The following is a 17,825-nucleotide window of genomic DNA, read 5'->3' as shown; positions in this document are numbered from 1 at the left end:
CACAAACCTTGAACAGCGGAGAACCCCATGAGACCAAACTACTAAAGTAAGGATGGCTGTTTGATAGTTTCTTCTTCTCTTTCTTTCTCTTCTTCTTTCTGCCACTACTTTGAGTTTGAAATACTATTCAATTCAATTAAAATGTTGCTCTATTTCCATTTTTTGAGGTTGGTAATTAAAAGTGTGTGGGGGGGGGTGGCAGGTTAGAAACCATGATACAGATGCAATGCAATTAGCATGTGAATTAACACAGGTTTAACAGAGCTTTTAGAGGATGTGAATTAACACAGGTTTAACAGAGCTTTTAGAGGATGTGAATTAACACAGGTTTAACAGAGCTTTTAGAGGATGTGAATTAACACAGGTTTAACAGAGCTTTTAGAGGATGTGAATTAACACAGGTTTAACAAAGCTTTTAGAGGATGTGAATTAACACAGGTTTAACAGAGCTTTTAGAGGATGTGAATTAACACAGGTTTAACAGAGCTTTTAGAGGATGTGAATTAACACAGGTTTAACAGAGCTTTTAGAGGATGTGAATTAACACAGGTTTAACAGAGCTTTTAGAGGATGTGAATTAACACAGGTTTAACAGAGCTTTTAGAGGGAATCGGAGCGTCACAGCGAGTCATCTGCCACGTGACAGGAATGGAGATATCTGGAGGCTTTTTGTTTGACAAGATGGTCTTTTATCTGGGGATCTTGGTTGAGAGATTAGCATAGGGTTGCAGTATGAATATGTTTCTCAAACGGTTAACTCTGTTCTTCCCTCTCTTCACCCATTTCTTCATTCACTATTTGTCCAACTACTGTTCAGTTAGTCGCTGGCGGTATAATTCAGAATCCTCCAAAAAATAGAATCCTCAATCCATATCACGGAAGATCCACAGTAAAGCACAATTAGAATTCATCTTAGATGTCATGTCCCCTATATAGAGGACACAGACAAATAATTGATTTGCTCATCCTCTGAGCGCCGGAGCCCAGCCAGGGAAATAGTTTGCAGTTGTAGCACCTCGTATCTTAGATAGGTTGATACGAAAGGGGAGGGTGCCTGTGGTTCCACCTCACTGTGACACTCTCACCTGGATTTAGACCTCTTGCTATGAAAAAATACGGAATAATTGAATAGAATTGAAACAAGACCACTTTGTCTTGGTCAGAGAGGGCCTATTCCCCCACTTTGTCTTGGTCAGAGAGGGCCTATTCCCCCACTTTGTCTTGGTCAGAGAGGGTCTATTCCCCCACTTTGTCTTGGTCAGAGAGGGTCTATTCCCCCACTTTGTCTTGGTCAGAGAGGGCCTATTCTCCTACTTTGTCTTGGTCAGAGAGGGCCTATTCTCCCACTTTGTCTTGGTCAGAGAGGGTCTATTCCCCCACTTTGTCTTGGTCAGAGAGGGCCTATTCTCCCACTTTGTCTTGGTCAGAGAGGGTCTATTCCCCCACTTTGTCTTGGTCAGAGAGGGCCTATTCTCCCACTTTGTCTTGGTCAGAGAGGGCCTATTCCCCCACTTTGTCTTGGTCAGAGAGGGCCTATTCCCCCACTTTGTCTTGGTCAGAGAGTGCCTATTCTCCTACTTTGTCTTGGTCAGAGAGGGCCTATTCCCCCACTTTGTCTTGGTCAGAGAGTGCCTATTCTCTCACTTTGTCTTGGTCAGAGAGGGCCTATTCTCCTACTTTGTCTTGGTCAGAGAGGGCCTATTCTCCCAATTTGTCTTGGTCAGAGAGGGTCTATTCCCCCACTTTGTCTTGGTCAGAGAGGGCCTATTCTCCCACTTTGTCTTGATCAGAGAGGGTCTATTCCCCCACTTTGTCTTGGTCAGAGAGGGCCTATTCTCCCGCTTTGTCTTGGTCAGAGAGGGCCTATTCCCCCACTAGAGGGCCTATTCCCCCACTTTGTCTTGGTCAGAGAAGGCCTATTCCCCCACTTTGTCTTGGTCAGAGAGGGCCTATTCCCCCACTTTGTCTTGGTCAGAGAGGGCCTATTCCCCCACTTTGTCTTGGTCAGAGAGGGCCTATTCCCCCACTTTGTCTTGGTCAGAGAGGGCCTATTCCCCCACTTTGTCTTGGTCAGAGAGGGCCTATTCCCCCACTTTGTCTTGGTCAGAGAGGGCCTATACCCTCACTTTGTCTTGGTCAGAGAGGGCCTATACCCTCACTTTGTCTTGGTCAGAGAGGGCCTATTCCCCCCTTTGTCTTGGTCACTTTGTCTTGGTCAGAGAGGGCCTATTCCCCCACTTTGTCTTGGTCAGAGAGGGCCTATTCCCCCACTTTGTCTTGGTCAGAGAGGGCCTATTCCCCCACTTTGTCTTGGTCAGAGAGGGCCTATACCCTCACTTTGTCTTGGTCAGAGAGGGCCTATTCCCCCACGTTGTCTTGGTCAGAGAGGGCCTATACCCTCACTTTGTCTTGGTCAGAGAGGGCCTATTCCCCCACTTTGTCTTGGTCAGAGAGGGCCTATTCCCCCACTTTGTCTTGGTCAGAGAGGGCCTATTCCCCCACTTTGTCTTGGTCAGAGAGGGCCTATTCCCCCACTTTGTCTTGGTCAGAGAGGGTATATTCCCCCACGTTGTCTTGGTCAGAGAGGGCCTATTCTCACACTTTGTCTTGGTCAGAGAGGGCCTATTCCCCCACTTTGTCTTGGTCAGAGAGGGCCTATTCCCCCACTTTGTCTTGGTCAGAGAGGGCCTATTCTCACACTTTGTCTTGGTCAGAGAGGGCCTATTCTCCCACTTTGTCTTGGTCAGAGAGGGCCTATTCTCCCACTTTGTCTTGGTCAGAGAGGGTCTATTCCCCCACTTTGTCTTGGTCAGAGAGGGCCTATTCTCCTACTTTGTCTTGGTCAGAGAGGGCCTATTCCCCCACTTTGACTTGGTCAGAGAGGGCCTATACCCTCACTTTGTCTTGGTCAGAGAGGGCCTATTCCCCCACTTTGTCTTGGTCAGAGAGGGTCTATTCTCCTACTTTGTCTTGGTCAGAGAGGGCCTATTCCCCCACTTTGTCTTGGTCAGAGAGGGCCTATTCCCCCACTTTGTCTTGGACAGAGAGGGCCTATTCTCCTACTTTGTCTTGGCGCAGAGAGGGCCTATTCCCCCACTTTGTCTTGGTCAGAGAGGGCCTATTCCCCCACTTTGTCTTGGCGCAGAGAGGGCCTATTCCCCCACTTTGTCTTGGTCAGAGAGGGCCTATTCCCCCACTTTGTCTTGGTCAGAGAGGGCCTATTCCCCCACTTTGTCTTGGTCAGAGAGGGCCTATTCCCCCACTTTGTCTTGGTCAGAGAGGGCCTATTCTCCCACTTTGTCTTGGTCAGAGAGGGCCTATTCTCCCACTTTGTCTTGGTCAGAGAGGGCCTATTCCCCCACTTGTCTTGGTCAGAGAGGACCTATTCTCCCACTTTGTCTTGGTCAGAGAGGGCCTATTCCCCCACTTTGTCTTGGTCAGAGAGGGCCTATTCCCTCACTTTGTCTTGGTCAGAGAGGGCCTATTCCCCCACTTTGTCTTGGTCAGAGAGGGCCTATTCCCCCACTTTGTCTTGGTCAGAGAGGGCCTATTCCCCCACTTTGTCTTGGTCAGAGAGGGTCTATTCTCCCACTTTGTCTTGGTCAGAGAGGGCCTATTCCCCCACTTTGTCTTGGTCAGAGAGGGCCTATTCCCCCACTTTGTCTTGGTCAGAGAGGGCCTATTCCCCCACTTTGTCTTGGTCAGAGAGGGCCTATTCTCCCACTTTGTCTTGGTCAGAGAGGGCCTATTCCCCCACTTTGTCTTGGTCAGAGAGGGCCTATTCTCCCACTTTGTCTTGGTCAGAGAGGGCCTATTCCCCCACTTTGTCTTGGTCAGAGAGGGCCTATTCTCCCACTTTGTCTTGGTCAGAGAGGGCCTATTCCCCCACTTTGTCTTGGTCAGAGAGGGTCTATTCCCCCACTTTGTCTTGGTCAGAGAGGGCCTATTCCCTCACTTTGTCTTGGTCAGAGAGGGTCTATTCCCCCACTTTGTCTTGGTCAGAGAGGGCCTATTCCCCCACTTTGTCTTGGTCAGAGAGGGCCTATTCCCTCACTTTGTCTTGGTCAGAGAGGGCCTATACCCCCACTTTGCCTTTAATTGTCAATCAAAAATCCTTACCCTGTAGTTGTTTACTACTTTCCTTGTAGTTGTTTACTACTTTCCCTGTAGTTGTTTACTACTTTCCCTGTAGTTGTTTACTACTTTCCCTGTAGTTGTTTACTACTTTCCCTGTAGTTGTTTACTACTTTCCCTGTAGTTGTTTACTACTTTCCCTGTAGTTGTTTACTACTTTCCCTGTAGTTGTTTACTACTTTCCCTGTAGTTGTTTACTACTTTCCCTGTAGTTGTTTACTACTTACCCTGTAGTTGTAACACTTCCTATCTTAGATGGGGTGGTACAGCATCAGATAACAGACTATCCGTTCAGGCAGGATCTTTCAGAGCAACTTACAGGTTCACCACGCAGAGGGTTAACTTAACCTTCTCCCCAAATCAGCAAACCCTTCAATTAATCAGCTCCTGTTCCCCTAGACCCCCCCCCCTCCACACACATGCACACCTTAAACTCAGCAACAACTCCTCTTCCCCCCACCTCAAACTCCCTAACAACTCCCCCCCACCTCAAACTCCCTAACAACTCCTCTCCCCCCACCTCAAACTCCCTAACAACTCCTCTTCCCCTAGCTCCCCCCACACCATCTCAAACTCCCTATCAACCACCCCCACCTCAAACTTCCTAACAACTCCTCTCCCCCCACCTCAAACTCCCTAACAACTCCTCTTCCCCTACCCCCCACCTCAAACTCCCTAACAACTCCTCTGACCCTAACCCCTCCCTCAAACTCCCTAACTCCTCCTCTGCCCCTAACTCTCCCCTCAAACTCCTTAACCCCTCCTCTTCCCCTAACCCCCCACCTCAAACTCCCTAACAACTCCTCTTCCCCTAACCCCCCATCTCAAACTCCCTAGCTCAAACTCCTCCTCCTCTCTCCTAGCCCCCCCCATCTCAAACTCCCTAACAACTACTATTCCCTTTGTACATGAGTGTGTGCGTGTGCACATATGTATGAGGTGGTGGTAGTCGACAGGTACCAGCCGGCAGCAGGGGGATACATGGTTGCAGTGATGGTACCAGCCGGCAGCAGGGGATACATGGTTGCAGTGATGGTACCAGCCGGTATCGGGGGGATACATGGTTGCAGTGATGGTACCAGCCGGCAGCAGGAGGATACATGGTTGCAGTGATGGTACCAGCCGGCAGCAGGGGGGATACATGGTTGCAGTGATGGTACCAGCCGGCAGCAGGAGGATACATGGTTGCAGTGATGGTACCAGCCGGTATTAGGGGGATACATGGTTGCAGTGATGGTACCAGCCGGCAGCAAGGGGGATACATGGTTGCAGTGATGGTACCAGCCGGCATCAAGGGGGATACATGGTTGCAGTGATGGTACCAGCCGGTATCAGGAGGATACATGGTTGCAGTGATGGTACCAGCCGGCAGAAGGGGGGATACATGGTTGCAGTGATGGTACCAGCCGGCAGCAGGAGGATACATGGTTGCAGTGATGGTACCAGCCGGCAGCAGGGGGATACATGGTTGCAGTGATGGTACCAGCCGGCAGCAGGAGGATACATGGTTGCAGTGATGGTACCAGCCGACAGCAGGGGGATACATGGTTGCAGTGATGGTACCAGCCGGTATCAGGGGGATACATGGTTGCAGTGATGGTACCAGCCGGCAGCAGGGGATTCATGGTACCAGCCGGCAGCAGGGGATACATGGTTGCAGTGATGGTACCAGCCGGCAGCAGGGGGATACATGGTTGCAGTGATGGTACCAGCCGGCAGCAGGGGATACATGGTTGCAGTGATGGTACCAGCCGGTATCAGGAGGATACATGGTTGCAGTGATGGTACCAGCCGGCAGCAGGGGGGATACATGGTTGCAGTATTGGTACCAGCCGGCAGCAGGAGGATACATGGTTGCAGTGATGGTACCAGCCGGCAGCAGGGGGATACATGGTTGCAGTGATGGTACCAGCCGGCAGCAGGAGGATACATGGTTGCAGTGATGGTACCAGCCGGCAGCAGGGGGATACATGGTTGCAGTGATGGTACCAGCCGGTATCAGGGGGATACATGGTTGCAGTGATGGTACCAGCCGGCAGCAGGGGATACATGGTACCAGCCGGCAGCAGGGGATACATGGTTGCAGTGATGGTACCAGCCGGCAGCAGGGGATACATGGTACCAGCCGGCAGCAGGGGATACATGGTTGCAGTGATGGTACCAGCCGGCAGCAGGAAGATACATGGTTGCAGTGATGGTACCAGCCGGCAGCAGGAGGATACATGGTTGCAGTGATGGTACCAGCCGGCAGCAGGAGGATACATGGTACCAGTCGGCAGCAGGGGATACATGGTTGCAGTGATGGTACCAGCCGGCAGCAGGAGGATACATGGTTGCAGTGATGGTACCAGCCGGCAGCAGGAGGATACATGGTTGCAGTGATGGTACCAGCCGGCAGCAGGGGGATACATGGTACCAATCGGCAGCAGGGGATACATGGTTGCAGTGATGGTACCAGCCGGCAGCAGGGGGATACATGGTACCAGCCGGCAGCAGGAGGATACATGGTTGCAGTGATGGTACCAGCCGGCAGCAAGGGGGATACATGGTTGCAGTGATGGTACCAGCCGGCAGCAAGGGGGATACATGGTTGCAGTGATGGTACGAGCCGGTATCAGGGGGATACATGGTTGCAGTGATGGTACCAGCCGGCAGCAGGGGGATACATGGTTGCAGTGATGGTACCAGCCGGCAGCAGGGGATACATGGTTGCAGTGATGGTACCAGCCGGCAGCAGGGGGATACATGGTTGCAGTGATGGTACCAGCCGGTATCAGGGGGATACATGGTTGCAGTGATGGTACCAGCCGGCAGCAGGGGGATACATGGTTGCAGTGATGGTACCAGCCGGCAGCAGGGGGATACATGGTTGCAGTGATGGTACCAGCCGGCAGCAGGGGATACATGGTTGCAGTGATGGTACCAGCCGGCATCAAGGGGGATACATGGTTGCAGTGATGGTACCAGCCGGTATCAGGAGGATACATGGTTGCAGTGATGGTACCAGCCGGCAGAAGGGGGGATACATGGTTGCAGTGATGGTACCAGCCGGCAGCAGGAGGATACATGGTTGCAGTGATGGTACCAGCCGGCAGCAGGGGGATACATGGTTGCAGTGATGGTACCAGCCGGCAGCAGGAGGATACATGGTTGCAGTGATGGTACCAGCCGACAGCAGAGGGATACATGGTTGCAGTGATGGTACCAGCCGGTATCAGGGGGATACATGGTTGCAGTGATGGTACCAGCCGGCAGCAGGGGATTCATGGTACCAGCCGGCAGCAGGGGATACATGGTTGCAGTGATGGTACCAGCCGGCAGCAGGGGGATACATGGTTGCAGTGATGGTACCAGCCGGCAGCAGGGGATACATGGTTGCAGTGATGGTACCAGCCGGTATCAGGAGGATACATGGTTGCAGTGATGGTACCAGCCGGCAGCAGGGGGTATACATGGTTGCAGTATTGGTACCAGCCGGCAGCAGGAGGATACATGGTTGCAGTGATGGTACCAGCCGGCAGCAGGGGGATACATGGTTGCAGTGATGGTACCAGCCGGCAGCAGGAGGATACATGGTTGCAGTGATGGTACCAGCCGGTATCAGGGGGATACATGGTTGCAGTGATGGTACCAGCCGGCAGCAGGCGATACATGGTACCAGCCGGCAGCAGGAGGATACATGGTTGCAGTGATGGTACCAGCCGGCAGCAGGGGATACATGGTACCAGCCGGCAGCAGGGGATACATGGTTGCAGTGATGGTACCAGCCGGCAGCAGGAAGATACATGGTTGCAGTGATGGTACCAGCCGGCAGCAGGAGGATACATGGTTGCAGTGATGGTACCAGCCGGCAGCAGGAGGATACATGGTACCAGTCGGCAGCAGGGGATACATGGTTGCAGTGATGGTACCAGCCGGCAGCAGGAGGATACATGGTTGCAGTGATAATACATAATAATAATACATGCCATTTAGCAGACGCTTTTATCCAAAGCGACTTACAGTCATGTGTGCATACATTCTACGTATGGGTGGTCCCGGGGATCGAACCCACTACCCTGGCGTTACAAGCGCCATGCTCTACCACTCCAGCCGGCAGCAGGAGGATACATGGTTGCAGTGATGGTACCAGCCGAGCAGCGGCAGGAGGATACATGCAGTGATGGTACCAAGCCGGCAGCAGGGGATACATGGTTGCAGCAGGGGATGGTTACAGTGAGCCAGCAGCAGGGGGATACATGGTACCAGCCGGCAGCAGGAGGATACATGGTTGCAGTGATGGTACCAGCCGGCAGCAAGGGGGATACATGGTTGCAGTGATGGTACCAGCCGGCAGCAAGGGGGATACATGGTTGCAGTGATGGTACGAGCCGGTATCAGGGGGATACATGGTTGCAGTGATGGTACCAGCCGGCAGCAGGGGGATACATGGTTGCAGTGATGGTACCAGCCGGCAGCAGGGGATACATGGTTGCAGTGATGGTACCAGCCGGCAGCAGGGGGATACATGGTTGCAGTGATGGTACCAGCCGGTATCAGGGGGATACATGGTTGCAGTGATGGTACCAGCCGGCAGCAGGGGGATACATGGTTGCAGTGATGGTACCAGCCGGCAGCAGGGGATACATGGTTGCAGTGATGGTACCAGCCGGCAGCAGGGGATACATTAGAGGCAGACAGACAGAATAATCAAGCGATAGTGAGTGTGCAGCTGCCCAACCCCAACCCCCGGGCACAGACCAGGACAAATGTACCTCCCTGTAGTAAGTCCTGGTTATTAAATCACTTACAGGCAGTGCCAGCCTCATTAAACACCATTCTGGGAGGAGAGAGAGAGAGAGAGAGAGAGAGAGAGAGAGAGAGAGAGAGAGAGAGAGAGAGAAAGAGAGAGAGAGAGAGAGAGAGAGAGAGGAGAGAGAGAGAGAGAGAGAGAGAGAGAGAGAAAGAGAAAGAGAAAGAGCGATAGAGAGAGAGACAGAGACAGAGAGATTTCAAATGTCTTTCTTTTGGAACTTTTGTGAGTGTAATGTTTACTGTTCATTTTTTTATTGTTTATTTCACTTTTGTTTATGTTATATTTCACTTGCTTTGGAAATGTTAACATATGTTTCCTATGCCAATAAAGCCCTTTGATTGACTGGAGAGTGTCACGTGTGCTCCCCCTCTGACCTCTAGGTCACCAGGCTGCTCGTTATGGCACACACCTGTCACCTTCGTTACGCGCACCTGCGCATCATCAGACTCACCTGAACTCCATCACTTCCCTGATTACCTTCCCTATATATGTCACTTCCCTGATTACCTCCCCTATATATGTCACTCCCTTCGGTTCCTCCCCTATATATGTCACTCCCTTCGGTTCCTCCCCTATATATGTCACTCCCTTCGGTTCCTCCCCTATATCTGTCACTCCCTTCGGTTCCTCCCCTATATATGTCACTCCCTTCGGTTCCTCCCCTATATATGTCACTCCCTTCGGTTCCTCCCCTATATCTGTCACTCCCTTCGGTTCCTTCCCTATATCTGTCACTCCCTTCGGTTCCTCCCCTATATATGTCACTCCCTTCGGTTCCTCCCCTATATATGTCACTCCCTTCGGTTCCTCCCCTATATCTGTCACTCCCTTCGGTTCCTTCCCTATATCTGTCACTCCCTTCGGTTCCTCCCTATATCTGTCACTCCCTTCGGTTCCTCCCCTATATATGTCACTCCCTTCGGTTCCTCCCCTATATATGTCACTCCCTTCGGTTCCTCCCCTATATATGTCACTCCCTTCGGTTCCTCCCCTATATCTGTCACTCCCTTCGGTTCCTCCCCTATATATGTCACTCCCTTCGGTTCCTCCCCTATATATGTCACTCCCTTCGGTTCCTCCCCTATATATGTCACTCCCTTCGGTTCCTCCCCTATATATGTCACTCCCTTCGGTTCCTCCCCCTATATATGTCACTCCCTTCGGTTCCTCCCCTATATATGTCACTCCCTTCGGTTCCTCCCCTATATATGTCACTCCCTTCGGTTCCTCCCCTATATATGTCACTCCCTTCGGTTCCTCCCCTATATATGTCACTCCCTTCGGTTCCTCCCCTATATATGTCACTCCCTTCGGTTCCTTCCCTATATATGTCACTCCCTTCGGTTCCCTCCCCTATATATGTCACTCCCTTCGGTTCCTCCCCTATATATGTCACTCCCTTCGGTTCCTCCCCTATATATGTCACTCCCTTCGGTTCCTCCCCTATATATGTCACTCCCCTTCGGTTCCTCCCCTATATATGTCACTCCCTTCGGTTCCTCCCCTATATATGTCACTCCCTTCGGTTCCTCCCCTATATATGTCACTCCCTTCGGTTCCTCCCCTATATATGTCACTCCCTTCGGTTCCTCCCCTATATATGTCACTCCCTTCGGTTCCTCCCCTATATATGTCACTCTCTTCGGTTCCTTCCCTATATATGTCACTCTCTTCGGTTCCTTCCCTATATATGTCACTCTCTTCGGTTCCTTCCCTATATATGTCACTCTCTTCGGTTCCTTCCCTATATATGTCACTCTCTTCGGTTCCTTCCCTATATATGTCACTCTCTTCGGTTCCTTCCCTATATATGTCACTCTCTTCGGTTCCTTCCCTATATATGTCACTCCCTTCGGTTCCTCCCCTATATCTGTCACTCCCTTCGGTTCCTCCCCTATATATGTCACTCCCTTCGGTTCCTCCCCTATATATGTCACTCCCTTCGGTTCCTCCCCTATATATGTCACTCCCTTCGGTTCCTCCCCTATATATGTCACTCTCTTCGGTTCCTCCCCTATATATGTCACTCCCTTCGGTTCCTCCCCTATATATGTCACTCCCTTCGGTTCCTTCCCTATATATGTCACTCCCTTCGGTTCCTTCCCTATATATGTCACTGCCTTCGGTTCCTTCCCTATATATGTCACTCCCTTCGGTTCCTTCCCTATATATGTCACTCCCTTCGGTTCCTTCCCTATATATGTCACTCTCTTCGGTTCCTTCCCCAGGCGTTATTGTTTCATGTCTTAGCGTTGGTCGTGGTTTTTTGTATTATGCTGTGTTTACTTATTAAAACACTCACTCCCTGAACTTGCTTCCCGACTTTCAGTGCACATCATGTGTGGATGTGAGAGAATCATTACTAGAATGTTATTTGGCCTTAAACAGAGAGTACATAGTAGCAGAATACCTGAACACTGTGACTGACCCAAATTCAAGCAAATCTTTGACTATGTAGACTCAGTGAGCATGGCCTTGCTTCCGAGAAGAAACTGAGCTGCATCTCCTAACCACCTGCCGTGTATGACGGTATTAGATACATATATTTCCCTCAGATTACACAGACCCACAAAGAATGTGAAAAAATATATAATCTTGATAAACTCCCATTTCTATTAAGTGAAATACCACAGTGTACCATCACAGCAGCAATATGTGTGACCTGTTGCCACAATAAAAGGGGAACCAGTGAATAACAAACACCATTGTAAATACAACCCATATTTATCTGTTTATTTTCCCTTTAGTACTTCAACAGCCTCAATTCGTAGGGCATGGACTCTACAAGGTGTCAAACGTTACTCAAGGAGCCCGGCCCATGTTGACTCCAATGCTTCTTTCTCACAGTTGTGTCAAGTTGGCTGGATGTCCCTTGGATAGTGGACCATTCTTGATACACACAGGAAATTGCCGAAGGCAAAAAAAACAACAGCGTTAACAGGTTGTTGACACCAACCTGTGCGCCTGGCAGCTATACTACCACACCCCGTTCAAAGACAGCTCAATATTCTGTCTTGTCCGTTGACACTCTGAATGGCACACATACACAATCAATGTCTCAAGTCATTTTTTAAGGATCCTTATTAGCTTTTGCGAAAGCAGCAGCTACTCTTCCTGGGGTCCACAAAAAAACATTGCACTCTCCAAGAAGCTTGGCTGGTGAGTAAAACCCGCGAAATCAGACAATCAAAATGTGTAATGGGTCCGCAATCAAAAAAGATTACATAAAGCTCACTTCATTCTTCAATTGTTGTATTCTTTTCACTGCATCAGGGATAGTGTACACAGATATGTAGCCTTCTTCAGTGCAGACCTAGTTCAGGTTCTCTTTGTCCACTCTGTCCTCACAGAACACGAAACGTGACATACAAACATTAATAGACAAGAACAGTGTTAGGGTTTTCTTCTGGTGAAAGAGAGGCGGACCAAAATGCAGCGTGGTTATTTTGATACATCTTTAATGAAGATGATACACGAACAACACAAACTAAGAACCGTGAAAACCTAAACAGCCTTATCTGGTGCAAACAAACACAGAGACAGGAACAATCACCCACGAAACACTCAAAGAATATGGCTGCCTAAATATGGTTCCCAATCAGAGACAACGATAAACACCTGCCTCTGATTGAGAACCACTTCAGGCAACCATAGACTTTTCTAGACAACCCCACTATACCACAATCCCAATACCTACAAAACCCCAAGACAAAACACACCACATAATAAACCCATGTCACACCCTGGCCTGACCAAAATAATAAAGAAAACACAAAATACTAAGACCAGGGCGTGACAAACAGCTCAAGGACAGAAATACATACTGTACATTTGAAAACGGCACACATACTTAACAATACATACACACAAACTATCTAGGTCAAATAGGGGAGAGGCGTTGTGCCGTGAGGTGTTGCTTTATCTGTTTTTTGAAACCAGGTTTGCTGTTTATTTGAGCAATATGAGATGGGAGTTCTATGCAATAATGGCTCCCTATAATTCTGTATGTTTCTTGAATTTGTTCTGGATTTGAGGACTGTGAAAAGGTCCCTGGTGGCATGTCTGGACAGATAAGTGTGTGTGTCAGAGCTGTGTGTATGTTGACTATGCAAACAATTTTGAATTTTCAAAACATGACTGTTTCTAATAAAAACAAGAAGTGACGCAGTAGGTCTTTCCTCAACTCTTAACCAAGAGAGACTGGCATGCATAGTATTTATATCAGCCATCTGATTAAAATGAAGAGCAAGACATACCGCTCTGTTCTGGGCCAGCTGCAGCTTAACGAGGTCTTTCTTTGCAGCAATTGACCACATGACTGGACAATAATCAAGATAAGACAAAACTAGAACCTGCAGAACCTATTTTCTGGAGTGTTGTATCAAAAAAGCAGAGCATCTCTTTGTTATAGACAGACCTCTTCCCAGCTTTACAACCACTGAATATGTTTTGACCATGGCAGTTTACAATCTAAGGCACCAGGTAATTTAAACTCCTCAACCTGTTCAACAACCACACCATTCATATCAGATTCAGCTGAGGTCTAGAGCTTAGGGAATGACTAGTAGCAAATGCAACAATCTTAGTTTTAGAGATGTGCAGGACCAGTTTATTACTGGCCACCCATTCCAAAACTGACTTCAACTCCTTGTTAAGGGTTTCAGTAACATCATTAGCTGTGGTTGCTGACCCGTATATAGTTGAATCATCAGCACACGTGGACACGCAGGCTTTTTTAAATGCCAGTGGCAAGTCATCGGTAAAAATAGAAAAGAGTAGAGGGCCTAGAGAGCTGCCCTGCGGTATACCACACCCTACATCAAATCAAATCAAATGTATTTATATAGCCCTTCGTACATCAGCTGATATCTCAAAGTGCTGTACAGAAACCCAGCCTAAAACACCAAACAGTAAGCAATGCAGGTGTTGAAGCACGTTGGCTCGGAAAAACTCCCTGGAAAGGCCAATGTTTGACATTAGAGAAGCTACCATTAAAGACAACCCTCTGAGTTCTATTAGATAGATAGCTCTCAATCCACTATATGGCAGAGGTTGAAATGCCATAAAACATAAGTTTTCTCAACAACAGATTAGAGTCAATAATATCAAAGACTGCTTATCTTCTTATTATCAATTTCTGTCAACAAATCATCAGTCATTTGTGTCAGCACAGTACATGTTGAGTGCCCTTCTCTATAAGCCTGATGAAAGTCTGTTGTCGATTTGTTTACAGAGAAATAGCATTGTATTTGGTCAAACACCATTTTTTCCAACAGTTTGCTAAGAGCTGGCAGCAGGCTGATAGGTCTCCTGTTAGAACCAGTAAAGACAGCTTTACCACTCTTGGGTAGCGGAAAGACTTTGGCTTCCCTCCAGGCCTGAAGACAAACACTTTCCTCTAGGCTCAGATTAAAGATATGACAGATAGGAGTGGCCATAGAGTCAGCTACCATCCTCAGTAGCTTTCCATCTAAGTTGTCGATGCCAGGAGGTTTGTCATTATTTATGGATAACAATAATTGTTCCACCTCCCCCACACTAGCTTTACAAAATTCTAACTTGCAATGCTTTTCTTTCATTATATATCTTTTTAAACATGAGTATGAGATGAGATGGCTCACTGTTCATTGGTGGCATTTCCTGCCTAAGTTTTCCCACTTACCAAATGAAGTAATTATTCAAATAATTGGCAACATTAGATGTTTTTTTTTTGATGAATAAGCCGTCAGATTCGATGACAGATTTTAATTTGTTTTTCTGCCCATAATTTCATTTAAAGTACCCCCCCCCCCAAAAAAAAGCCATCATTCTTTATATCGTTGATCTTGGCTTCATAGTACAGTTTCTTCTTCTTTTTGCTGAGTTCAGACACATCACATCAGCACATCACATCAGCACATCACATCAGCACATCACATCAGCACATCACATCACATCAGCACATCACATCAGCTCTCAATTTGCAGTAAGTCAGCCGATCAGATGTACAGCCAGACTTATTAGCCACTCCCCCCCCATCTCTTTCAACTAAACCGTTTTCCTCATCAATCCATGGAGCCTTAACAGTTCTAACAGTCAGTTTCTTAACAGGTGCATGTTTATAAATAAACGAAAGAAGCAATTTCATAAATGCATCAAGTGCAGCGTCTGGATGCTCCTTATTAATCACATCAGACCAACAAATATGTTTAACATCATCCACATAAGAGTCACAGCTACATATTTTGTATGATCTCTTATAAACTATTTTAGGCCCAGCTGTTGGAACTAGCCACTATATTGTGATCACTGCATCCAATGGGTTCAGATGCAGCTTTAGAACAAAGTTCAACAGTATTAGTAAAAATGTGATTGATACATGTGGATGTTCTTGTTCCTATAGTGTTTGTAAACACCATGGTAGGTTGATGAATAACCTGAACCAGATTACAGGCACTGGTTACAGTGAGAAGCTTGATAAAAAAAACTGTCAATATTCAGGTTCCCTGAGAAAGTAAACCTCTCTGTTTACATCACATACATTATCAAGCATTCCAAACACATCTAAATACTGACTGTTAGCACTTGGTGGCCTACAGCAACACCCCAAAAGAATAGGCTTTAGATGAGATCTAAAGCATGAGATCTTCTGAATATAGTATATATAGCACCCTCTCCGCTTGTCTCAAGGCTTAAAAGTCCTTCTTTAACCTGTCTCCTCCCCTTCATCGACACAGATTGAAGTGGATTAAACAAGTGACATCAATAAGGAATCATAGCTTTCATCTGGATTCACCTGGTCAGTCTGTGTCACAGGAAGAGCAGGTGTTCCTAATGTTGTGTATTTAGTCAGGCATGTTTCCCATACCAATTAATCCCTTTGAATTTAATTGAATTAAGAGAGAGAGAGAGGCAAGGAGAGACAGTGACACAGAGAGAGAGAGGGTGAGAGAGAGAGAGAGAGAGAGAGAGAGAGAGAGAGAGAGAGAGAGAGAGAGAGAGAGAGAGAGAGAGAGAGAGAGAGGAGAGAGAGAGAGAGAGAGAGAGAGAGAGAGAGAGAGAGAGAGAGAGAGAGAGAGAGAGAGAGAGAGAGAGAGAGAGAGAGAGAGAAAGAAAGTGAAAAAAAGTGAAAGAGAAAGAGGTGTCTATCTGGCATGTTCCCCATGCAGCCCTCCTAGCCAGGCCTCATAAAAGCCCTGTTTATACCTAGTGCTGATATTGGTCCTTAGTCCTGATTGTGCCCACATTTTCGGAAATGTGTCTACGCATGCTATTTAAATGTATTTGTTATCCGTCCACTGTGACCAGATTTCCTGCTCCCTTCCTTTATGCAAGTGATTTCACAGATGTTATTTCAAAATAATATTGATTTATTTATTGTAATCCACATATTTATGTAATCAGTCAATGGTGCCCCCTGTGAATGATTTTAGGCCAGATTAATGATGATTTAAATGCTTTTTATGTCCAGATCTGTGTACACTTGTAAAATATCCAGACACAATGCGCATCTGACTACCTCCGGAGTTGGGCAGGATGATCAGATCACAATCAGGTCTAAAAATGTGGGCACAATCAGAATGTGGACAAATTCAGGACAAAGGATGCAAGTAAATTAGAACCTGGGTATAAACAGGGCTTCTGAGAAGAGTGTTTCAGTCATTGGGAATGGAGATTAGACTTGCTGACAGCTCACATTTACTAATCCATAGAGGTCAGGGGTCATCTGAGCTTTACATTCTATATCAGCTCCAGTCATCCTGAGGGAGCAAGCTCGAGGGGAGGTCAAACAGGTCGCTACAGAGTGCTGTACAGAGGGAGCGGACCCGAGGGGGGGTCGAACAGGTCGGTACAGAGTGCTGTTCTGAGGGAGCGGGCCTGGGGGAGGGGATCAAACAGGTCGCTACAGAGTGCTGGAAACTCAGAGGAGATCGGAAAACACAATGATAGCAAAATCAATGGTCCCCTCGCCCCTGGGTTCCATGCGCCCCTCTCCCTATCAGTTACTAAACATGGAGCCCACGGCCACTGAAATTAATCCACTATCCAATCAGGTTCCCATTCACTAACGCACACATACACCCACTCACACACACGTGCACACACGCACACACACACGTGCACACACACACACGTGCACACACACACACACACACACACACACACACACACACACACACACACACACACACACACACACACACACACACACACACACACACACACACACACACACACACACACACACACACACACACACACACACACTAGAGGGCTATAAAACCTGTCTACAGTCAATCTCCATCACAACTCCTATTCCTTTAACTATCAATCTTTCTTCATTCCAGACCTCATCAATCTCTTACTATCTCTCCTCTCTACCTATCACCCACTCAGTCCAGACCTCATCAATCTCTTACTATCTCACCTCTCTACCTATCCCCCACTCATTCCAGACCTCAATCTCTTACTATCTCTCCTCTCTACCTATCCCCCACTCATTCCAGACCTCAATCTCTTACTATCTCTCCTCTCTACCTATCCCCCACTCATTCCAGACCTCATCAATCTCTTACTATCTCTCCTCTCTACCTATCCCCCACTCATTCCAGACCTCAATCTCTTACTATCTCTCCTCTCTACCTATCACCCACTCAGTCCATCTTCTTCATTCCAGACCTCATCAATCTGCTTATCCTTTCATCATTTAGTAAGACATCTTCAGAGCAGGAGGCTCAGTTAACCCCGACCCTGAGCCTAAACCTGTCCACTGCAGTACACTATCTGAGAATGAAGTCAGCGTTTTAAACACGTGGTCCCTCTTTGGGTTTTTCCAAAGATGGCCTTGTCTGAGCCCAATTCAGTGGTGTTACACTGTACCCTAACGGGACGACTGTGGCGATACATACATCCCCCA

This window comes from Oncorhynchus gorbuscha, linkage group LG15, assembly GCF_021184085.1.
Source record: "Oncorhynchus gorbuscha isolate QuinsamMale2020 ecotype Even-year linkage group LG15, OgorEven_v1.0, whole genome shotgun sequence".
NCBI lineage: Eukaryota > Metazoa > Chordata > Actinopteri > Salmoniformes > Salmonidae > Oncorhynchus > Oncorhynchus gorbuscha.
This window is presented reverse-complemented; position numbering follows the sequence as displayed.